Below are 25,978 nucleotides of genomic sequence, written 5' to 3'. Positions count from 1 at the left end.
CACCTTGAAATGTCAGGAGTCATGTCACCATGAATCCTGGAATGTGGACACTGAATAACCTAAACTCCAGACTTGCACATACTAAGCTTGAGTTTCCTATTTCATGGAATATGAGGTATGGTGATCTTGGAGTTGGTATACACACGTTTGGGAGTATAGAGGCATTCCCCCACCAACAGTGATGCAGCAGGACTTGCCCACATGCAAAAAACAAGTTCAATGGATAAGAATGATGTTCAATATTTACTCCTCTCTTGTATTGTCATCCTTTCCTTTGCCATTTCAATACTGGAGACTGCAAGTCCTGACATTTTAATAGGGAGCTGTTAACACACCTTATTGTTTAATATCTTCTGAGAAGTCTCATATAATGCAGCTGCATACACTGTCAACTGAGACAATGTCATGCATAACACAGATGAGAACTTATCATTAATATCACTGCATCATGAAGGTGGGGCAGGGTCTTGGTGCACAAAATCAGCAGTGATGGACCACCAATGGGGACACTACAGCAGTGACCCAAGTACCTTCTTTCCTTGAAGTACAGCTGAGAAAAAGTACAGTCATGTAAAATCTTAACATAACAGTAGACTTCCTTCTCTTCACTCTTGTAGTATTCTTAACATAAGGGATTCCCTGCCAATGGTAGTCCAACGTCTGGCCAGTATACCAAAGCCTTAGGAATATATAGATGATGTATGTCACATGCATGTTCCCCTGCTCAAGGCGTAGGACATAAAGATGATGTACAGACATACATATCTCAGAAGTGAAAAGCCCCAGGAGGAACAATCAGTACATGCATCCAGAAGGAGAAAAAGAAAAGCAATCTAGGCCAGGAGAGCAAAATAAATCGAGCAGAGCAGAAGGGGGAAGGAGGGAGGAAACAAATACTGCAACTGTGAAGAGAGGGACATCTACTGTTAAGGTAAGATTTTACACAAGGGTACTATGTCCTTCCATATCACTGCTGCAGTATTCTTAACAACACAGAGAATACAAAAGCTTGAGAGGAAACTTGGAAGGAGGAAGGCACAAAAAAAACCCTCTAAAAACCATGCAGGATAGCTCAGGCAGAGCCAGATCTTGCCCTGGAAACAATATGTCTGTGCCAGGATCCGCCACATAACACAGGCACTCAGGTCACTCCTCAGCAGGTACAAATATGACTCTCTCATTGTTCATGTTGGTGTGAATGACCTGAGACGTACCTCCCTGGACTACATGAAAAGAGACATAGAGGAGCTCTGTGATCATGTAGCCCAGGCCAGCATGACCCTGACCATGAGTAGCATATTGGCCTCACCAAGAATGATGCCACAGTATAAAGACAAAATGATCAATTTTAACAATTGGCTAAGCTATTGGTGTCATTTAAAGGGGATCCAGTGTCTGTCAGCCTGGAATGACATGCTTGACAAGCCACATTGCTTCGCCAGGGACACCTTGCACCTGTCACCCTTAGGCTTTCGAATACTGGCTAAGGCTCTTGCCACCCCCATAGTGCCTTTTTTAGGCAAAGCTCAAAAGACAAACCCACCTCCACAGACGATACCAGAAACAAAAAACTAAGGGTAATGCTACTCAACGCCAGAAGTCTAAACCTCAAGATGCACGCACTCGAGGCACTCCTCAGTATGGAGAAAATTGATATCTGTGCAGTAACAGAAACCTGGTTCAAGGCTCCAGGGACCACCCCTGCACTACCAGGATTCAACCCATACCATTCTTTTTGGCCCCAGAACTCGGACCGGAATACTAAAGGCGGGGGAGTATCCATTTTCTTCAAGGATACCCACACCTCCAGGTTAATGGCACTGCATGAGGCAGCGAAGACCATCCATGTGCAACTAACAGTAGGTAAAACTGCTTTTCAGTTCATAGCCTGCTACAGATCACCCACCTTGTCTCAGGACCCCCACTCGGCATTCCTGAGAACATTGGAGAATATGAAGGTCTCACCAAACACCATGATATTGGGGGATTTCAACTACCCAAACAGTGACTGGGAAAACTACTCAAGTCCCAACTCTTTTGTCCAACGGTTCCTGGAGTTTATAAACTCAAATGCCATGGAACAACTGGTCACCACTCCCACAAGAGGGGACAACATATTGGACTTGGTCATCACCAACATGGGGGCTCAATGTTCCAAACCAGAGGTAAATCCCTTGTTGGTAAGATCAGACCATAAACTTACCACAATGGACATCCACATCCCGACCCCACCCCCAGCCAAGGAAACCACTGTGAAAAATGTATCAAAAGCAAACTTCACACTTCTCAAGACCGAGGTGGGAAGTTTCAAAGCCCCAGGGCTAATGGAAAATGCTACCCAAACCGCAGAATCCTTTACAAATGCACTCTATGAGCACCTACAGGAATGCATGAATTGTGCCACCCCAAGTAAAACCAAGACTCACTCCTCCAAAAACAGGAGACCAGTCTGGTGGACCCCAGCCATAAATAAGCTATACAACAGAAGGAGGAAACTATTGCATGACAAGGCAAAATCCCAAAAAGGGAAGGCATCCTTGATCAGTACTAGCAAGAAACTTCGATCCCTCATAAAATCATCAACGGCCAGCTTTGAAAGAAAAATCGCCAAAGACTCTAAAGATAATCACAAGGCATTCTTTAGCTACGTCAAGAATCTGGGTGGCAGCTCTCAGATCTGCTCTGAGCTGGTGCAAAATGGCACAAAATACACTGAACCCACTGACATTGCCAACATCCTGGTGGACAGGTTCAGTGCAAATTTTACCCCCCCTTCCCCCCAAAAGGGCCTGTGTCTATCCCAGAAGAATGCAGACCCCCAGACATCACAGACACACAGGTAAAAGCAGCCCTCTCCAAAGTAAAAAAACAGCATCAATGGGACCGGATGTTATCCCGGGCTGCGTCTTACACGAGCTCCAAAACGAAGTAAACCCTCACATAAATTCACTGTTCCAACTCAGCTTTACCACAGGGTATGTACCCAAAGACTGGTGTACAGCAACAGTGATCCCGCTCCACAAACGTGGCGCCACAACGGATCCCGGGAACTATCGCCCTATAAGCCTGACTAGCCAGGTCTGCAAGGCTATGGAGCGCATCATCATGGATCTCATAAACAAAGACATTGGGAACCTCCAAACACTGGACCCCACCCAATTCGGCTTTGTTAAGGGCAGATCTTGCCTCTTAAACTTAGTTGACTTCTTCGAAACAGTTACCAAAGCCTTAGATGAGGGAAAGGTAGTCCACACAACCTACCTAGACCTCGCAAAGGCCTTCAACACAATACCCCACTCTGGCATCATAAATAAGCTTACCAGCTTAAATATCAACCCATATGTCACAAGATGGGTTGCAAACTGGCTCAGGGATAGAACTCACATGGTCAGAGTCGCGGGTGCCATGTCCGACTCTAAACCAGTTACAAGTGGCATCCCACAGGGATCAGTCCTGGGACCCCTCTTGTTCGGTATATACTTCTCTGAGGTACAGGCAAACACGAGAGGACTGTGGCTGACCAAGTTCGCAGATGATTGCAAACTGGGAGCCATAATCGACTCTCCGGCTGACACAAGCATCCTCCAGAAGGGCTTTAAGGAGACGGATACCTGGTGTCAGAACCATGGCCTCAAGCTAAATGCAAAAAAATGCATAGTCATCCCCTTTGGGAAAAACAAAGTGCCCACAAACTACCATATAGGAGGTAATCCACTAATTACAGAAGAAGTAATTAGGGATCTGGGGACCCAAGTAGATAGTAACCTCTCCTTTGACAATCACATTGCCAAAGTGGTTAGAAAAACCTTCTATATAACCCACCTAATCATGAAAGGGTTCACATCTAGATCAAGAGAGGTCATTGTGCCCCTCTACTCATCGCTCATCAGGCCCATAATTGAGTACAATGCCCATTTGGGATGTACCTTCCCCGACACCTGCAACAGCTGGAGAGACATCAAAAATACCTCACCAAGAGGATCGTGGGCATCAAACAGATACCCTATGCAGCGCGACTAAAGAAACTCCAGCTCTACTCAGTTGCTTACCGCCTACTCAGAGGCGATCTCTGCCTGACGTACAAGGCCATGTCTAACCCGGAATTGTTGGACATGCTCCACCTCAAGAAAACCAGATCCATTAGAGCTACGCACCCCAGGGATTTAAACCTTAGCACAACAATAAATAGGACATGCTGGAGGGATAGATTCATATCCCGAAGGCTTCCCGCGCTCCGGAATAGAATCCCAGTCCATGTTAGGCAGAGCCCCTCACTGACTCTCTTCAAGAGAAATCTTGATGAGTGGATGGGAAATCGTAAATTTGCTCATGGGATCACTTCTATGGCCCTACTGGACAGAGGCTCAGGAATCTAGTCTAAAAGGGAGGCGAAAGCCAACACATTCTGGCTAGGCTTATAAATGCCCTAGGGCAGATAGCCTAGTACCTACCTATGAACATCCAAGTTGTAATGGTTAGTGAAGGTATGGCTAGAAGTCCAAGTAGCAGCCTCAAGGATGGAGTTGGTATCCAATCCTTTGGAAAAGGCACCACAGGAGGCAACAGTACTAGTAGAATGAGCCTTTACAGAGGCAGAAAGATGTTTACCATGAAAGGAATAACAAAAAGAAATGGCCTTAGAGATCCAGGAGGATATGGTTTGTTTAGAAACAGCCAAACCCAGAGATCTGGAATGAAAGGAAACAAAGATGCTCAGATTTGCAAATGCCTTAGTCTTATCCAAATATCTGAAATGCCTATGAAAATCCAAGGTGTAAAGAACCTTCTCACTAGCAGAATGTAGAAAAAGAAAAAAGGAGGGCAAATGAATAGACTGATTGAGAGGTAACTCATTAACCACCTTGGGTTTAAAAGAAGGATTAGTACAAAGAGACACCGTGTCCCTATGAAAAACCAAAAAAGGAGGAACAGCCTTAAGAACCTGGACTTCAGAGACTCTTTTAGCTGAAGTTAAGGGCCAAAAGAAGAACAGTCCTCCAAATAAAACGTTGCAAAGAAGCTGAAGCTGCAGGCTCAAAAGGAACCCAAGTAAATTTTTCAAGCACAAAACTGAGGTCCCAGGAAGGTAGAATAGGCTTCCTGGGAGGCCTTATATGGAGAATGCTTTTAAGAAATTGAACTCAAACCTAGAAGCAAGATGAGTCAAGGACAGACAAGCAGAAACAGCTGAAAGTAGGATTGAACTGAAGAATATGCTAACAAAGCATAGAGCAATTCGCACAAATGATAGAACCAAAGGCATCCCCACTGAAAAAGGATCCTGGTTACAAGAAAGGCACCAGACAGGAATTCTCTTCCATACGGACAAATATGATTTCCTAGTAGTGGATTTCCTGGCCTCCTGCAGAACCATAAGCATGTCCTCAAAAACAGGTGCCTAAAAGGGATCAAAATCCTATCAGCCACAGTGTCAGCTGATCAGAGACCCCTTGTCTTGCATGAGAAGGTCCACCTTGTGAGGCAATGTGTGGTGATTGCCCCTGGTTAAGTGAAGAAGGGGAAACCAATGCTGTGTGAGCCAAAATGGAGCTGCTAGATTTTGGGGGAGTCTTACTTGATCTTGAGCAGAACCCTCATAATCAGAGGGAGGGGGAAAATGCAGAGAAACATTCCCTTCCAAGGAAAAGATATTCCATCCTCCTTCCAGACTAGAGGGCTTGGGACACTGGCACAGAAAAGAGAAAGTTGTCTGTTCACAGAAGAGGCAAAAAGATCTACCTGTGGAGTACCCCACTGAAGGACAATGTCTAGAAACATAACTTTGTGAAGCAATTATTCATTAGCCTGTGTTCTGGACCTGTTCAAGGAGTCTGCCACTATATTTTGCTCTGAAGGGATGTAGACAGCCTGAAGAGTCACTTGATACTGGACAGCTAGATCCCAAATCTGAGAAGCAAGGCTGCAAAGAAGGTAGGGTCGTGTCCCCCCTTGCTTGTTGATATACAAGAACACTGTGGTACTGTCTGTGAAGACTAAGAGGCCCTAGAAGAAAGAGGGAATGAAAAGCCTGAAGAGCTGAAAGGAGAGCTCTCATCTTCTTTATGTCGACGTGATCTGACCTCTGATGAGGAGACCAGGGACCCTGGACCTTAAAGGAATCAAAGGAGGCTCCCCACCTCCTGTCCGAGGCATCCAAAAATAGTTCCTGAGATGGGACAGGAGTTTGAAAAGGAAGTCAAGGGTTGAGAGAAATCTGATGAATCCACCACTGAAGTTCGAGTTTTAGGCATGGAAGGAAAGGAACTAGGCATTACAGTGAATAAGTGTGGAAACCACAGTGATTTGAGGAACCACTGTAGTTTTCTCATATGGAGTCTGGCTACAGGCAGCACAGGAATGGTGGAGACCATGAATCCTGGAAACTTGAGAAAATCCCTGGCTGTGACAGAAGCCAGAGGAAGAAGAGACTGAAAAAAGGTCATCAGAGAAAGAGCCTTTGGTGGAGGCAGGCCTGTCAACATACGAATGGTCTGGATCCTGCAACCGAGAAAAATATGATCTTATGAAGGAACCAGGACTGATTTCTGAAAGTTTACAGTGACCCCAGGCTTTGTAACAGACAAACTGTAAACTAGAGGTGCTGAAGCAGCACTTCAGAGGAAGAAGCCTGAATGAGTAAGTCATCTAGATAAGGAAAGATCTGAAACCCTTTCGCACTGCAAAAGGCAATGACAGAAGCAACGTATTTGGTGAATACCATTGGGGCAGTAGAAAGGTCAAAGGGGAGAGAAGAGAATTGAAAATGCAAGGAAGAGAGAGAGAAACAAAAAATTCCTGAAAAGGGGATGAACTGGGATGTGAAGATATGCATCCTTGAGGTCCAGGGATACCAAGAAGGCTTGGGGAAGAAGAGGAAGAGTGAGCCTGTCTGTAAACAAAAGCAGATTTGGATGGATAATTCCTCTGGAATTTAGGGATAGGAGACACAAAAATGCATTTCAATTCCTGCAAGGCCTTGCCTTTATCCTGGAGGGACTTAAAAAGCTCAGCAGCAACAGAACCAAAAAGGTTCTTATCAACAGGAGCATCCAGGAATTTAGCCTTAATATCATTAGGTAAGGGCTGGAGATGAAGTCAAGAGTAACATCACAAAAGAAAGCCAAATGCAGCAGCCCTACAGGAAGCATCAGCTGCATCATAACTGCATTTAATAGAGTGGCGAGCCACCGGAGAGGTAGAACCCAGTAAAGAAAGGGTGGAGACCTTCCCTTCTGAATCAGAGAGGTCAGAAATTGAGAAAGAAGGGTTAAAACATACCTGGTCATATAAGTCATGTAATTAACAGCCCTAAACGCCAGGGTGGCAGCAATATGTAACTTTTTGCCTAGACATCCATGTCTCTACCTACTATCCTTATCGGAAGGAAATAGTTTAGTGGATAGCAAAAGTTTAGAAGGTTTGTCAGAAGAGGCAGACGAGGTATCGGCAAGAGGACATTTGTACAAAAACTTACAATCAGCACACACCTTGTAAAATCTGTCAGTTTTTTTAGGGGCTGGAGGTTTGGAATAAGGGGTAACAGAAGCTTCTAAAAAGGCATCTAAGATGGCAGCCAAGACTGGAGGTACAGCAGAGGGCTTGGAAGACTCCATCTGAAGGAGTTCATAATACGTCTTTTGAATATCAAAAACCCATTTGAAATATTCCATCATACGAGAAGTAGTATCCCCAAAGGAAAGTTCTTCTAAGGAAGGGTCTGCACTAATAGAATCTTCTTCCTCAGACCCATAATCCAAGGGAGAAGGGATTTGTTAAGAACTTTATTTTTATTCATTTATTATTTTATTTGCAGTTGCTTTTCCAGGATGGTTCATTGGGCCAAAAGAGCCCGTTTTCGATGGAGTCCTGGGGAGAAAAGCTCCAGAAACGAAAAACACAGCAATACAATCAAACAAAACAAGAATTATAAGTTACAGCTTTTTTACAGTGGTACAAAAATACTAGGAAAGCAAAGTAGTAGAGAAACATTTCATTTAACTATAAAATTACTACATCAAAAGATTACCATCAAAGTTTTGGTTATGTAGAGGATTTTATTGAACAGAGACAATGTTTGAGATAAATGTATTGTAGAATGTGTAGGATAATTGTTTACACATTGCTTGATTTGTGGTAAAAGACCAATTTATGAACTTGGAGGCGAAAGAGATGGAGAGAATGAGAGAAATTAAGAGGGGTGGGAGCAGGAGCATTCCCACTGAGATATAAGGTGTGAGTGGAGAGATTTTTTAAATGAAGAGAGGTTAGTGGTTGTACGGATGGATGGAGGTAGGGAGTTCCACTGACGTGTGAGGTCAAGGATAGGAGATTCTTGCCCTGGGGAATAAGTAGGTTTATGCAGTACTATTAGGTTTTGATTATTGGATTGTAAGAGTCTTAGGGAGGTACATTTTGAAGGTTGAGGATAGGGAGAGACAGAGGTTAAAAATGAGCTTGTGGGCATGAGTGAGTTGAATATAGTAGAGATAGTTGGGCAGATCTAACCAATTTAATTTTTGAAGGGCTACGCAGTGATGGGTAGTAGATTTTTGGCTTGTGGCAAACTTTGCTATTTTCTAATAGCAAGTGGAGAGTCTTGTCTTAAGAGAGGATTGTAGGTTTATCAGAAGTGCAGCGCCATAAAGAAGAGAAGCTATGAGATATGTGGAGGAGAGGGTGAGCTTGGTAGAAGGAGTAAGGTAGCGATTGTGGCGGCAAAGCATGCCAAGTTTTTGGTGGGTTTTTTTTAATATTTATTTGCAGGTGAGAGTTGAATTTAAGCTGGTCATCAAATTGGACACCTAATAATTTTGCTTCAGATACTAATTCGAGAGATGTATTGTTATGGCTTTTGATGGATAATGAATTTCTGTTGTACTGGTTGATTTTGTGGGGGTAAATAACATTAGTTTGGTTTTTAAGGCATTGATAGCTAAGTGATTGTCTATCATCCATTGCTCAGTGGTAGAAAAAGCTTCCTGGGTATACTTTATGAGTGTGGGGATGGAGGTGGCAGAGCATATTATAGCAGAGTCGGCGTACTGGATAAGTTTAGCATTAGGGACTGAGTGATGGAAATCATTTATAAATATACTGAAGAGGAGGGAACCCAGTATGGAACCCTGGGGAACACCAGTGGGGGTGTCAAGGAAAGAGGAGGTGGCTTTTTTCCATTTGACTGCTTGCTGTCTATGTGAGAGGTAACTACTGAACCAGTTGATGGTGGATAGGGATAGGTTTAGATTGGAGAGTTTAGCTAGGAGAAGGTTGTGGGACATAGTATCAAACGCCTTGGAGAGATCGAGTAGGATTGTGGATACTATGCAGCCAGAGTCTCGAGCTTTGTTTACAAATTCTAAGAAGGAAAGAAGGGCAGGGTAACACTGTGCCCTGGTCTAAATCCATGCTATGTTGGAGAAAGTAAGTAACTGTCGGTAAGGTAGGGAAGGAGATGTAGGTGGATACATTTTTCAAGGAGTTTAGAGATGGGAGATAGGATGGCAATAGGATGGAAGTTTGTAACATTATTGTTGTTACCCCCTTTATGCAGGGGTATGATGAATGCCTTTTCCCATAGCTGGATACGTGACTTTCTTGTATAATGGCTTGTATGATATGCCACAGATTCTTCTACAGAATCCAAATCTTCATCAGAGGACTCCTGCTCTCTGAGCCTTTTAAGAGGAGTAGAGGAGCAGGAAGAAGCAGGTACAGAAACTCATTGAAGAGGCTTTGAGGACATCAAACAATCCCTGGGTAAAATTCTTCCATTCATGTTGGGGAACCTTAAGAGCATGAGAACTGCACATTTTTTTTTGTTTTTACTTCTGAGGAACATCTATCCAAAAAACCTAGGAGGGTCGGATCCTTGCCGACACTCAACCAACATTGTAGGAATCAACTTCTGAACTAGACAGTACAGTTGTGCACACTTACCATAAATGTAGATGTTCGAGTGTATTCACTGCAGCAGTCATGACCTGTGGGTTATCCCTGCTGTGGTAGCCCTCGGCTGGCCTGAATACCAGAGTCAGTGTTTTTATGCATTGGCTGCTGTCGCTTGTTGACTGATATCAGGTCGTCAGTGCTATAAAGCAAGGCAGCCAACACCATTACATCAGTTTTTCTTGCCCTAACCAGTCAGAAGCCCAAGGAAATAAGGTACTTTATCCTAGTAGCTAAAAACCACCTTAAGAAGCTTATGTCTCCCTAAGGAAAGTGGATATAAGGGGGAAGGAGGGGGGAAACCAGGACTGCAACAGTGAATACACTCAAACATCTACATTTATGGCAAGTCTACACAACTGTACTATGTTCTTCATGTTCCACTGTTGCAGTCATCACCTGTGGAAGGATTCCCAAAGCTGAGGAGAGGGGTGGAAGGATTAGTTAGAGACATAGGCATGGTTAAGCATGGCCTGCAGAATTGCCAAGGCAAACCCTGCCCTAGCCTTAGAGAAAATAGGTAGCTGGTAATGCTTTGTAAAGGTAGGGACAGAGGTCCAGGTGGCAGCTTCCAAGATGTCCCTTGTGGAAACTCCTCTGAGGAATGCTGTGGAAGTGGTGGATGCCCTAGTAGATTGGGTACAAATAGACTTAGGGGGTGGTTTCCCATGTAATCTGTAGCAAAAAAGGATACAGTGTGATATCCATTTGGAAGTGGTTTGCTTGGAGATGGGCTTTCCCTCTGTCCCTGGGGCAAAGCTGACAAGAAGTTGGTCTGTTTGCCTGAACAGTTTGTTATGGTCCAGGTAGTATCTGAGCTGTCTGCGCATATCTAGTGAGTGCAGAATTCTTTCACCCTTGTTTTGAGGGTTAGGGAAGAAGGTGGGTAGATGTATGGCCTGGTTGAGAGTCACATTAGATACCACCTTGAGCATAAAGGAGGAGTTAGTCCTCAGGGAGACCCTGTCTGCATGGAAAATGATGAAGGGCTCAATGGCCATCAGTGCCTGAAGTTCTGAAATCCTTCTGGCTGAGGTGACAGCTCGCACAAAAGCAGTCTTCCAGGAGAGGTATTTCAGTTCTGCTGAAGCAGCAGTTTTGAAGGGTGTTAAGGTTAGTTTTTCCAAAACATAATTCAGGTCCCAGGCTGGCGTGGGTGGCCTTCTACGAGGTCTGATATTAGAAGCTCCTCTGAGGAATTGTTTAATCAAAGGATGTGAAAACAGGGGCTGGTCTGTATTGAAATGAGCTGAAATGGCTGAGGCATGTATTTTAATAGAAGAAAAGGAGAGGCCACTGTTGAGTAACTCCACTAGATAGTCCAGGATAAGAGGGATGGAAGGTTGTGAGGAACTGGCCCCTCTGGACTGGCTCTAGGAGCAGAATCTTTTCCATTTCCCTGCGTAAGAATTTTCTGGTGTTGAGCCTTCAGGCCTCTGTGATAACGTCTAGGACCTGTTTGCTTAACAGGGGCCCCTTGTTTACTTTTAGAGTATTAGCCATGCTGACAGTTTGAGAGTCTGCAAGTCTGAGTGCAGCATCCCCCCCCCCCACCTGAGTCAAGAGGTCCGAGATCAGGAGAAGCTGCCTGGGAGGCTGTGGTGTCAGGCTGTGCAGTAAGGGGTAACAATGCTGTCTGGGACAATCTGGAGCAATGAGGATGGACTTTGGTCTCTCCGCCCTTATCTTGATCAGTACCTTGGGAATAAGAGGCAGAGGAGGGAATGAGTACTCAAAGAGGGAGCTCCAGTTGAAGGTCAAGGCATCCACCTTCCACACTATGTGGTGATACTCCCTGGTACAGAATTTTTTTTTAGCTGGTGGTTGAGGTGCAAAGCAAAGAGATCCACCTCCAGAGTGACTTGCAAAAAGATTTTTCTGTGGAGCTGCCATTCGTGGGGGTCCAGTAAGTTTCTGCTTAAGTGGTCTGCCAGGGTGTTGCTGATCCCTGGTAGGTATTGGGCTATTAGGTGTAATCCCATGGAGGAAACTGTCAGCCTGCACAGAGGGTAAGATTGGGTCCCTCCCTGTTTGTTGATGTACCACATTACTGTGGTGTCTGTTTTGATAAGTAGAACCCCTGGCCTGAGATAGGGTTTGAAGGATGTCAGAGCCTTTTGTACTGCCATCATTTCCTTCTGGTTGGTGTGTAAGGGAAGGTGCTGGGCATCCCAAAGACCTTGGGTGCACCTGCCTGCTAGGTGAACACCCCAAGCAATATATGAGGCGTCACTGGTGATGGCCTGCCTGGTAGGGTGGAGCATGAAGGGAAGAACCTTGTTTTTGGCACAGGCCCCTGCCGACCAGAGAAACTCGGCTCTTAAACAAGGGAGCAGAGGGAGAGAGGTCTCTAGAGGCTGAGAGTGCTGTCATCAAAGGTTCTTTAGAAACTACTGAAGTTTTCTCATGTGAAGCCTGGCCAGAGGAATTAGAAGGATGCAAGATGCCATGTACTCCAAGGTTTTCAGGAACTTCCTCGCCGTGAGGTGACTTCTGGAAGCCAGCTGGGTAAAGTAGAGAGGCAGGAAGCTCTGCTTTTCTGGGGATAGGAAGGCCATTTGGGATGATGTGTCCAGCAGTGCTCTCAAGAAAATGATCCTCATGGAGGGTGTTTGCTTTGATTTCTTCTTATTGATGGTTAACCCTAAGGAAGTTAAGAGGGTTTTGACAAAGAGGAGGTCCTGCAGCAGCTTTTCTTTGCACTCTGCCTGAATGAGGCAGTCATCCAGATAAGGGTAAATCTGTATATTTCTCTGTCTGCAAAATGCTATAGCCGGGGCTAAGCATTTGGTGAATACCCTGGGAGCAGTAGATAAGCCAAAGGGTAATGCAGAGAACTGAAAGTGTTGTGACTCTGCTCTGAAGTGCAGGAATTTTCTGCAGGATTCCCTTATGAGGATGTGGAGATAGGCATCTTTTAGGTCTAGGGTCACTAACCGGGCATTTTTTGTCAGCATAGGCAGCAGCTGCTGCAAAGTTAGCATTTTGAATTTGGGGATCACCAGGGAGGTGTTCAGAATGGATAGATCCAGGAAGGGGTGCCAAGTGCCCTCTTTTCTGGGAACAAGGAATAGTCTGGAATAAAAGTCTTTGCCTGTTTGATCTGCAGGAAAACGTTTTACTGCCCCCTGGGATATGAGAGTTTGGACTTGTTTCAATGCCTCTGCCCACTGATTTGGAAGTAAGTCTGGGTACCCTCTTGGAATTGGGAGTTCGTTGAAAGAAAATTTGTACCCCTGAAAAATTATCTTTAAGATCCATTGGTCCTTTGTTACAAAAAGCCAATTTTCTTTGCAGAGGGAGAGCCTTCCTCCTAGCTTTTGCTGAGTGAAAGGAGGGCAGAGGGGGGGAGAGGGAGTCATTGAGAGTTTTTACCATATAAGGATGGCTTAAAACTCCCTGCCTTTGGGGCAGAAGTGGTCCACTGTTTGGATCTCTGCTGTCCCTGGGATAGGGGCCTGGGTGGTCTGTCCCTGTGGGGCTTACCTTGCCCCCTGTCTCCTAAGTGCAGGAAAGGACCAGTGCTTAGAGGGAAAATTCCTGCTGAACCTAGGAGGTTGAACCTGAAAGAAATCTTTTACTGTTTGCAGATTGTTGGCTGATGGATGCCATTTTGGAATGCGAAGATGGAAGATGAAAATACCTGTGCAATAAGAGCTCTATGATGAATGGTTCTCGTGTTAAAGAGGGCACAGAACTGGCAATGGAGGACATCATGGTCTGGGCCTAAACAAGTGACAGTATGAATGGAAGTCACGATGTGGGATCTGCTTTCCACAGGCGAGACAATTGTTAACTTTTTCAGACATCGGTTAGTGCAAGGAAAAAGGATCCCCAACGGGGAACTTAGCTTTAGAAGTTTTCAGCTGTAATTTGAACTCTGGTAGTGATCGACCGGCACACTTGCGAACTGCTTCTGCTATGGGCTCCATGGCAAGAAAGACTGATGTAATGCCGTTGGCTGCCTTGCTTTATAGCACTGATGACCTGACGTCAGTCAACAAGTGACAGCAGCCGATGGAGAAAAACACTGACTCTGGTATTCGGGCCAGCCGAGGGCTACCACAGCAGGGATAACGCACAGATGATGACTGCAAAAGTGAAAAACAAAGAACATCTTGCGGTATCCCACCTTAATACCTCAGATATAATCAGTCAAGGCTTCCCCTCAACATCCAGAACAGACATTTGCAAAGCTTCAGAGGACATGTAAGAAGCTGGATCCATGCTGGCCTCCAACAGGGTCACTGCAGAGGAATCCGGGACAACAACCACAATCCTTTGGGCTTTCACAAGCCTCTACAGACATCCAGGGGGAGGACCAACAGCAGCTGAATCAGACCTGAGATTTTTGGCCTTTTTCTTGGCAGGTGGCTGACCTTCAGGATGGGAAGACCCTGCCATAGCACCTTGTGCAAACAATTTAAGACACTGGCTCTCCAGGTAACTCAATAAGGAGGAGAGATGACCATGTATGTTCTTGGGGACACATGCTTGGCAGACAGAGCACTGTGTATGGTTGTGAGAAGCACTCAAACAGAAGAGACTGCTCATGACAATCTTTATGAGGAACCTGCCTCCCACACTGACATTTTCCCTTTCTGGATGACATGTAACCCACCAAAACAAAAACACAGATAAGAAACTTCAACAGGGCACTTACCCGAAACATGGCTCAGTAACCAGCAAATAAGTATTCAGACCGCTGATGAATGATGGTGTTTGGACTGCTGGCAATAAATTCTAAGGTATCTATGTCTGTATGTCACCTTTATGCCTCATGCCTTGTGCAGGGAGCATACATGTGATGTACGACATCTATAAATTCCCAAGGCTTTGGTATACTGGCCAGACATTGGGCTACCCTTGGCAGGGAATCCCTTATGTTAAAAACACTGCAGCAGTGATATGGAAGGACATCAACTGGGAGGTTAACTGTTCCTGAGAAAGAAATGGTGTTGCAAGGAAGATTCCTAGAGTTTCTTTGCAGACCCTGACATCCTCTTCATTTTTAACCCAATTCTAGTTTGTATGGAGCTGTATGTACTGTAAATGGATGGATGGACTGAGCACAGATGCTTCATAAGCAATTTTCAGGCAACTTTTTATGGATGACAAACAGTGAAACTGAAATATTAATATGGCTCATATTAAGGTTCATATTCAGGCCCTAGATAGCAAAATGCATATTCTGTGCTTACCAGTCATGGAATTTCTGTTTCTACATGAAAGCCACAAAATAAGGATACACGTAACATGTAATGTATATGAAATTAAAAATAAGAGAAGAGAAAAAACTGCACCATATTAAGTAACCTGGTTTCTTAAAATGAGGAAGAACTAAGGATGAATGAGTGCAAGACTGGCTTATGCTGTTCATATATTGAATGATATCGGACCTTCTAACAAGGGTGAAATTCCTGCAACAAACTTTGGCAACATTTGCCCTAATATCTGACCATGATGACTCTGGCACATTCAAAGCAGACTTGAGCACATTTAGTGACCATTTCAAGAAAATAGCTCAATGTAACATGGTATGAAATAGAAGAACACACATTCAAATGGGTAGATTAAACAGAGGCAGAAGTGATATGATGGTACCTTAAATCTTTACCAGACATGACCAGCCCTGAATTCTGAATTCTCCACATAAGGACTGGCACTGTAAAGATGACAGCTGATAGGCCAACATAGTGTCACAGGCCAACAGTGTCACAGGCCTTGAAAGACAAATCCCACAAAATAACCAGAAGACTGCATGCTCTTGTGAGAGCTGCAGAAAGTATGTCTAACCTACAGAGATTCTTTTTATGCCTTTACTCGCAAGCAATGGGTCATTTATGATCAGTCTTTTCCCAAATGATTCAATATTGAGTGGGGCTTCTTTCATCAAGAATTAAATATGTTCATCATACTGATCACTGCTGTAGTAGCCTTAGTTATGCGTTATATCCTGCCGAGGACATAACAGCCTGCTAGCTTCCAAAGTTTCAGGGGACCTTCCTTGCTCCCAAACTGACAAGTAGCTCGAGCTGAGCTAAGACAAGTTTGTGCATGAAGCCCTTCAGAGATTTGCTGCCACTGAAGTGTATGCTCCTCTGAAGCTTCAGAGGATTGATGGTCAGCTTATGCTTTCCTTTGCTGGGCAGGTAAGTTCCCTTTGGGAAGAAAACTTCCTTTTTCTTATATTTACTGATGTTTTATTACCTTCCTTTTCAGGAAAGTTATTTTAAAGCTAGGAGAGCTGTGTTTTAAAGGACTGTGTAAAGACTTTAATATACTTTTAAATGAACACTCATTTTTTCTGTCAGTTTAATAGCATTAACTAACAGAAAACATTTTCTGTGGAGAAATCGCATTTATTTTTCTTGGCAAGACTGGCATAGTGTTTGAAAGTGCTTTTTACTGTGTTTTTCTGTTTAAAAATATAACTTTTATGGACTGACAGTTTTACTGACATTTGCTGCTCGTCTTGCACAGAAAGAAGCACCATTTTTGGCTTGACAATGGAACAAACTACTGGTCCCATGGTCAAGTCCTTCTTCCAGCCACAAAAAAGAAAAAGTTAAGCAAGCAGCCTTTGTCACCACAGCTGGCTAGCAATGTGCCTCAGCCCCAGGAGAGTGTTACCTCAGACACCCATCTCTTATTCCAGATACTTCCGGTGTAGCACTTACACCCACAATGGGATTAACCATGACTTCTACAGCTTTTGGAGTCCCCTCAGTGGGCAAAGATACGAGATCTCTTACAAAAAAATGGGACTCCAAGAGAATATTTAAAAGTTTTTCTTGACTCCAGCACACAGGACTGTGTTTCTGGGATGTCAGCTTGAAACCTCAGTTCAAATAGCTTTTCTTCCAGAGGAAGAAAATAGATTATTTAGATGTGTCTAAGGTTTTCCACTTAGACTATGGTCATTGTGAGGGAATATCAAAGGATTTTGGGTCTCATGGCACATATGATTCTCACGATACCCCTGTCAAGACTCCACATAAGAAAGATACAGTGGTATTTGAAATCTCTTTAGTCCCAGCATCAACACACCCTTTATCTTTTCAAATCCCAGTGCTGGCAGTTGTCAGAAGAGAAATCTTTTGATGGAGACAACAGATATCTTAAATCAAAATCTCTCCTTTCTCCTTCCCTGCTCCAAAACAGTCCATCATCACAGACTCTTTGGACTTTGCCTGAGAAGCAGTTTCATGAGGGATAAAAGTGCAAGGGGTGCAGAACACCAAGGACAGTTGCAAGCACATAAATACCTATGAGATGTTTTCAATGATCAAGGCACTCAACTCTCTGAACCATCTTTGGCCTCAGAGACCTCTTCAAGTGGTTTCAGACAATATCGCAGTCAGGTGGTACATCAACAAGCAAGGGGGAACCAAGGTCACATCCCCTTTGCAGGCTAGTCATGTTAGTTTTGGATATAGATTCACAGCACAATCTTAACCTATGGGCATCCTGTCAGAGAAAAAGGGTGTGGCAGACAAGATGAGCAAGACCAGAGCAGACCTTCATAAATGGAAACTAGATCAGGGGTCTTCCAAAATTTGATCCATCTGTAGGGCATTTCTCAGGCAGATCCCTTTTCCACCTCTTTTAACAATCAACTGCAAGTTGCAGTTCTAGGACTCTTATGTAAGAAGGCCTGGAAGACTGATGTCTTTTCTTTTCTTTGGAGAGAAACACTCCTATATGCTTTTCCACTCTTTGGACAGAAATGTTCCTGTATGCTTTTCCACTCTTTCCATCAATATCCAGGGTAATTTTGAAGATTCAGAAGGAATCCCCCAAGATCATAGTAGTGACATTTTTTCTGGCCTAGGTAACTGTAGTTCTCCCTTCTTTTGGGAATGGTCAGGGGCAATCACCACACACTTCCCTACAGACTGGATCTACTCACACACAAACAGGGGTGTTTGATACATTCTGATATCAATCATTTTCAGTTGACTGCCTGGAAGATAGGGTCTTAATTTTGATTACTCACCTGTTTACTGAGCATCTGTAGCAGTTACTAACAGAGGCAAGAAAGCCAAGCCTTCTACTTGAAAATCATACATTAGCAAATGGAAAAGTTTTTTTTAACTTGTACCAACAACATACCCAGCACTCATTTAGGGATTGTTCTCTTATTTTATAATATTTGTGTGAGTTACTATCCTACGCCCTTTCTTATTCATCTATCAAGGTTTACTTATTGGCAATTTCAGCATGTTTGCCCATAGATCCTCCTTTTTCGAGGCAGTCTCAAGTCAAAATGTTCTTGAAAGGGTTCTAAATAAAAACCCTCCAAGAAAACCGGTAGCTCCTCCTTGGGATCTTAATTTTGTGTTAGAGAAACACTTACTCCATTTGATCCAGCTAATCTGGCTGACTTGAGCTTCTTAACAAGGAAAACAGTTTTACTGATTGCTTTGACCTCATGACTTGCAAGCTCTTATACCTTCTTTGAGTACTATTCCTTATTTTATGCCTAAAGTGGTATCAAAGTTTAATTTAAGCCAAACTATCCACCTCTCCATTTTCTTTAGTGAAAGTAAAAATGAGGGAGAAAGAATACTCCATTACCTTGGATGTCCACAGATGATTCACGTACTACCTTGACAAAACTAAATCTTTGACCTCTTCAGATCAATTGTTTACTTCTTGTGAAGTAAGAAGGGACCAACCTGTGTCAAAGCAAATTATTTGCAAATGGTTGTTTAAAGTTGTTACCTTTTCTATATACTGGCCATAACAAATCTATTTCAGGCACTGTCAAAGTTCCCGCTACTAGGGCCTTGGCTTCGTGTACTGCTTTTTGGATAGGGTTGGATTCTAGAAATATTCTAGAAGCTGCTATTTGGTCCTCTGTACAAACATTTGCAAAGCACCTTTTAAGCTTGATTCCTTCTCTCGGTTTAGATCAAGCTTTGCTGAACCATTCTTCAGGGGCTCCTGCACTCTTCTCCTTCCACTTCCACAATGTAGTTAGCTATGGTAATATAGCCACATAGCTAAGGTAATTTAATACAGCTGTGCAAGTTGAACTTACCATAACAGTAGATGTTCAAATGATCACTGCTTCAGTAGCCACTCCCTCCCCCTCTTATATATATATATATATATATATATATATATATATGCATACATACATACCAGGAGGATGTGGACATTTAATTTTTTGTTGTCAGTGCTCAGTCTCACTTTCTCTGCAGGCAAGAAGACTCTGAAGCACTTTGCACCCAAATTTGTCTTTTAGTTTGCTCAGCTTGAGCTGCCTGACAGTTTGGGTATATGGAAGGTGCCCTGAAGCTTTGGAGATTGGCTGACCATTATATCCTTGGCAGGATATAACCCATATAGCTAAAGCTACTGCAGCAGTGCTCAAACATCTATTGTTATGGTGAATTCAACTTACACAACTGATCTTTCTACCTGACTGAAAACTCTAATAATTCAGGGAAAGGAAAGAAAGTCAGAAGGCAGAGGGCTCAGTATCCGGTGAGCTAGACCACTAGATGCGATTATTCTAAGACGCTGTGAATGATGCCAACTAATGAAACACATACATTCATCTCTATTCACTTGGTGAATCTGCAGAAATCTTTCTATGAAACTCAGTAGAAGAGGGGCTGCCTCAGTGAACTCTCTATGTACAGTAAAGGCAGCTATGCTTCAGATACTCGGTTGAGACCGCATTAGCTGATATTTCAGTAACTCTGGGGTCATTCAAGTCTGTTCATAGGTAGGTACTGAGCTATCTGCCCGAAGGCATATACTAGCCCAGCCAAGTTGTGCGGTATTCACCACCCCTTTGGTTAGTTCCCTAGGCCCTTGATCTAGCAAGCTAGTACCCTTGGCCCCTATCTAGTAGAGCTGTTGGTATGACCCCTGGTGTGAACTTTCTGTTACCCATCCACTCGTTAAGGTTCCTCTTCAAGAGTGATAGTGAGGGGCTCTGTCTTATGTAGATCGGGACCTTGTTCCATAGCAAGGGGAGTCTTTGCGAAGGGAATCTATCCCTCCAGCATGTTCTATTCATTGTTGTGCTGAGGTTTATATCCCTACAGCATGTAGCTCGAGTAGATTTGGTTTTGCTAAGATGGAGCATGTTCAACAGTTCTGGGTTGGACATGGCTCTGTATGTTAGACAGAGATTGCCTCTGAGAAGGCGGTATGCAACAGAGAAAAGCCTTAGTTTTTTTCAATCGTGCTGCATAGGGCAACTGTTTGAGGCCAGTAATCCTCTTAGTGAGGTACCTCTGTGGTCTCTCCAGCTGCTGGAGATGCCTGCACAGATGTATTCCAATTGGTGCATTGTACTCCATAATGGGTCTGATGAGGGCAGAGTAGAGGGGCACCACTACATCCTTAGATCTTGATGCGAACCCTTTCGTGATCAGATGGGTCACATAGAACGATTTTCTAACCACCTTGGCAACATGGTTATCAAAGGAAAGCTGACTATATACTTGGGTCCCTAGATCCCTTATTACTTCTTCAGATTTCAGGGGGTTACCTCCTATGTGGTAGTTCGCGGGTGCTCTGTTTTTTCCAAAGGGGATTACTACGCATTTTTTAGCATTTAGCTTGAGACCATGGCTTTGACACCATGCATCAGTCTCATTAAGGCCCTTCTGGAGGATATCCATGTCGGCCAGAGACTCTATTATAGCACCCAGTTTGCAGTCATCCGCAAACTTGGTCAGCCACAGCCCTTCAGTGCTTGCCTGTACTTCTGAGAAGTATATGCCAAACAGGAGGGGCCCCAGGACAGAGCCCTGAGGCACATCGCTCTTTACTGGTCTGGATTTGGACATAGATCCCGCTACTCTTACTTTGTGGGATCTGTCTGAGAGCCAGTTTGTGATCCATCTTGTGATGTAAGGGTTTATGCCCAGGTTGGCGAGTTTATTAATAATACTCGAATGGGGAATGGTGTCAAATGCTTTAGCAAGGTCAAGGTAAACTGTGTGTACCTCCTTTCCCTTATCTATAGCCTGAGTAACTGTCTCAAAGAAGTCCACCAGGTTCAGGAGGCATGATCTGCCCTTGACGAATCCGAACTGTGTGGGGTCAAGTGTTTGGAGGTTCCCAATCTCTCCATTTATAAGTTCCATAATGATTCGCTCTATTGCCTTACAGATCAGACTGGTCAGGCTTATTGGTCGGTAGTTCCCAGGGTCGGTTGTGGGCCCACACTTGTGCAGCGGAACCACCGTTGCTGTGCGCCATTCTATGGGCACATATCCTGTCGAGAGGCTGAGACTGAACAGGGCATTCAGATGTGGGGTTAATTCATTTTGGAGCTCGTGTATGACACAACCCGGGACACCATCTGGTCCCATGGAGGCAGTGTTTTTAGCTTTAGATAGAGCCTTATTAACCAACGTATCAGTAATAATTGGAGTTACACAATCCCCTGGAATAGTAATAGGCCCTGCAGGTGGGAGGGGGGGGGAGAAATTTGCACTGAACCTGTCAGCCAAGATGTTGGCAATGTCAGTGGGGTCAATGTATTTTGTTCCATTTTGTACTAGCTCAGAACAGACCTGAGCGTTGCCATTTAGGTTTTTGACGTAACCATAGAAGGCCTTATGGTTATCCTTGGCAATTTTCTTTTCGAAATTGGCTTTAGTTGACTTGATGAGGGCCCTCAATTTCTTACTAATGCTGATCAGGGATGATTTTTCTACTTGAGATTTGGCCTTTTTTTGTATAAGTCTCCTCCTTTTATTGTATAGTTTGCTTATGGCCGGAGTCCACCAGACTCGTTTCTTCTTGCTTGAGGAAGGAGTCTTGGTTTTATTTGGGATAGCACAGTCCATGCAATCCTGAAGATGTATATAAAGTGCCTTGGTGTAGGATTCTGCATCCTGGATATCATTATCCTTCTGCAAGGGAACAGTAAAGCTTTCCACTTCTGACGCAAGTAGTTTGAAGTGTGGTTTGGAAAGTTTTTTTTATGACGGTTTCTTTGACTGAGGGAGGTGGAGGGGTGAGGATGTCCAGGGTTATCAGTTTGTGGTCTGATTTGACCAGACAGGGAGTGATAACGGGTGTGGTACAATGGGTGCCCATATTTGTGATGACTAAATCCAACATGTTGTCCCCTCTGGTGGGAGAACATACCAGTTGTTCAAGGGCATTTGAATTTATAAATTCTATGAACCGCTGGGCACAGGAGTTAGAACTTTGGTAGTTTGCCCAGTCTATACCAGGGTAGTTGAAATCACCCAAAATTATGGTGTTGGGTAGGACCTTTATATTTTCCAATGCCTCAAGGAATGCTGAGTGAGCATCTTGGGACATGGTGGGCAATCTATAACAGGCTATGACTTGAAATGTGGTTTTGCCTGTTGATAGCTGTGCATGGATGATCTCTGGGGCATCATGTTGCGCCACTAACCTGGAGATGTGGGTATCCTTGATGAATATGGATACAACTCCGCCCTTTGTACTGCGGTCTGGTAACTGAGGCTGGAAGGTATGATATGAATTGTAACCTGGTACTGCTGGGGTGCTCTCTGGAGCCTTGAACCAGGTTTATGTCACTGCACAAACATCGATTTTTTCCATACTGAGGAGTGCCTTGAGTGCGTGCATTTTGAGGCTGAGACTTCTGGTGTTGAGTAGCATTACCCTTAGTTTTTGGTTACCTGTGCTGGTTACGGTGGTTGGTTTGTCCTTTGAGCCTTGCCTAAAAAAGGCACTATGGGGTCGGCAAGAGCCTTGGCCAGTATTCAAAAGCCTAGGTGACAGGTGCAAGCCATCTCTGGCGAAACAGCGAGGCTTGTCTATCATGTCATCCCAGGTAGACATACACTGGATCCCCTTAGAATGACACCAGAAGCTTAGACAATTGTTGAAATTGATCATTTTGTCTTTGTATTGTGGTATCATTCTAGATGAAGGTAGTATGCTACTCAAGGTCAGGGTCATACCAGCTTGGGCTACATGATCAGAGAGCTCCTCAATGTCTCTTTTCATGTATTCCAGGGAGGTAAGTCTTAGATCATTCACACCAATATGCACAATGACAGCGTCATACTTGTACTTGCTCTGGAGTGACCTAAGTGCCTGTGTTGTGGCAGATCCTAGCACCCGACAGGCAGCTGACAGTAACCTTCTCCTTGTTTAGCCTGGTGAGTGGAACATCTGTGTGCCTTACTATACAGTCTCCTATGACTAGCTTGTTGGGTATGGTGTTTTGCCTTAGGGGCTGTCATGAGGCACACTGCTGAGGTGAATTATGTGTTTTCTGGCTTGTGTTTGGAGGTGCAGGTTGCTTGCTTTGTCTGCTTTGGAGGGCCCTGTTTCTTTTTCAGATTGGTACCTAGTGCCTCTGAATATGTTTTTGTGTATTTATGTGTATGTTTTGCCATATTTTGTGACAAAGTTAGTACAGAAATGTTTTCAAAGAGAAAATGGAGGATGCAATGGTGCAATCTTCATATATAAGTTTGTTAGAGGCCACGACTTATCAAAATGAGAAGCAATATGGCTTTCCTGAAAAAGCTGTGAAGCCAGCAAACTGGAAAGAAGCACTCATACCTCAAGAGGATATCAAAACTGAGCTGCAAAGGATCCAGTCTTTCAGAAAACAACAGATGGTCATGTCTGTCTGAAGGACTAAGGACATGAAGGCACCCAATTAACATATAGCTTGTCTGTTAATGTGATCTCTAGATCCACATCAGCAATATCTATTACAAAAAGTAAACACACAAACTCCTGACTTTCAATAAAGGATCTCTATGCTGACATTATAAAATGGATAGGAAACTGGCAAGCAAGTCACTTGTAGTCATTTGAGTCGCTACTTAACCACAGCCCCACTACACTGATAACTTCCATACCAGGGTTCAATGCTCATCATATGCTCATATCTTTTACTGAAGATATCTCTGTATCAGTTTGTTGTGTATCCATAAATCTCCATGGCTCCTTCACCTCCACACTTATACAGGCAGATAATGACCACAAATTCTTTCACATCCTAATAACTATAAATAATACCCCATACCAATTCTTGGCCAACTTAAGAACCCTCTTAACGACACCTACGATCACAAGGTATATCTAAACAAATTGTAGTACCTTACTATTGAAATAAACACTAGTGTTCTCGAGTATTTCAGTTAGCTGTCTAATAACTGGGATAGTTAACTACACATAAATATGTTCAGTGCTTCTCATACTTCAGCAATGCTCAATGCTTCCCATACTTCAGCAATGCTCAATGCTTCCCATACTTCAGCAATGCTCAATGCTTCTCAGACTTCAGCAATGCTCAATGCTTCTCATACTTCAGCAATGCTAAATGCTTCTCATACTTCAGCAATGCTAAATGCTTCTCATACTTCAGCAATGCTAAATGCTTCTTATACTTCAGCAATGCTCAATGCTTCTTATACTTCAGCAATGCTCAGTGCTTCTCATACTTCAGCAATGCTCAGTGCTTCTCATACTTCAGCAATGCTCAGTGCTTCTCATACTTCAGCAATGCTCAGTGCTTCTCATACTTCAGCAATGTTCAGTGTTTCTCATACTTCAGCAATGCTCAATGCTTCTCATACTTCAGCAATGCTCAATGCTTCTCATACTTCAGCAATGCTCAGTGCTTCTTATACTTCAGCAATGCTCAGTGCTTCTCATACTTCAGCAATGCTCAATGCTTCTCATACTTCAGCAATGCTCAGTGCTTCTTATACTTCAGCAATGCTCAGTGCTTCTTATGATTCTGCACACTAGTCTGCATGGTTTCCTACAACAGGATCAAATATACTAGACATGATCATTACAAACATAGCACCAGTAAGCTCTCAGCCTATAATTGCCGCCTCCTCCTTGGTTAAGTCTGACCATCAAGCAGTGGTCCTTGTTAACAGAGCCCAGCCTAAAACATTCACAAATCCCACCACCTTCTGACATTTCCCTAAGGCAAATTTATTCCAGCTACATGATGACCTGAGGAGTTTCAATAGTCCCACTCCCCATGAAGTGCCAAAAGCAAACACTGTTGCTTTCATGGAGGGACTGTATTAATATCTGCATTAGAACTATGGTCCAGATCTATAGCAAACTGAAATTACCATGAACAAGTTCCACTACATGAAAAAAATAAATTACCTTAGCAACACTTTAAAAACCTAGACCTCAAAATTAAACTCAAAAAGTGAAACAAAGAGCTTAGAAACAAAATCAAAAAGTCCAAGGCCAAGAATGAATTCAAAACTACCTGCGCTTTCAAATTTTATCTCCCGACTTCCTTCATTTATATCAACAACCTTAGATAGAGAAATAGTTCTACTTACTCTGTCCCTGAAGATATAGCTGACTTGGCAGACAAATTTAATTCAAACTTCTCCCCCTATTTCCACCTAGATTACAGGCTTCCCCCAAACATTACCTTAAGTCCTAGAGGCTGTTGTACAGCTGAAAAGTGCTAATTCAATGAAGCCCAAAACTGTGCAGAAGACCTAAGGCACTTCCTTGACAACATGAAGCACTGTTTTTATTGACCTGCTCCACAATATGTTTAACATCAGCTTCCCATACGGCCTTGTGTCCGATACTTCGACATCTGTAACAGTCACTCCCTTACATAAGGAAGAACCCACCTCCAGTGTTGATAACTATAGATCCATATAGCTTGTAAGTCTTGTATGCAAAAAATAGAATACATCATTAAAAACCTCTCATAAATATTGATCGATCTCTCATAAATACTGACCATCAACAGCTTGAAATCCTTTTTAGTATGTACAGTTGAACATAGAAACCATAATTTCAGTATTTTAAGAAATAGTACTAAAATTTTCAGACAATGTTCTCCAGTGCAATTTCATCAACGACCATGCTGATAAGTCTGCTAAGCCCATAGCAAGAACCATCAACTTTTTTTTTCTTGGACATCAGTAAAGTATCCATGCTTGCTGGATTCCCAAAGCTGACAACCAACTTTCAGACAGATGTACCTTTAAACTAAAGTCAAACCCTAAACTGCAGTGATTTTGTTCAAGAAATGTGCAAGTCA

This window comes from Protopterus annectens, chromosome 1.part1 (assembly GCF_019279795.1).
Source record: "Protopterus annectens isolate FY-2018-M chromosome 1.part1, PAN1.0, whole genome shotgun sequence".
Classification (NCBI taxonomy): Eukaryota; Metazoa; Chordata; order Ceratodontiformes; family Protopteridae; genus Protopterus; species Protopterus annectens.
Note: the sequence above shows the minus strand (reverse complement) of the source record.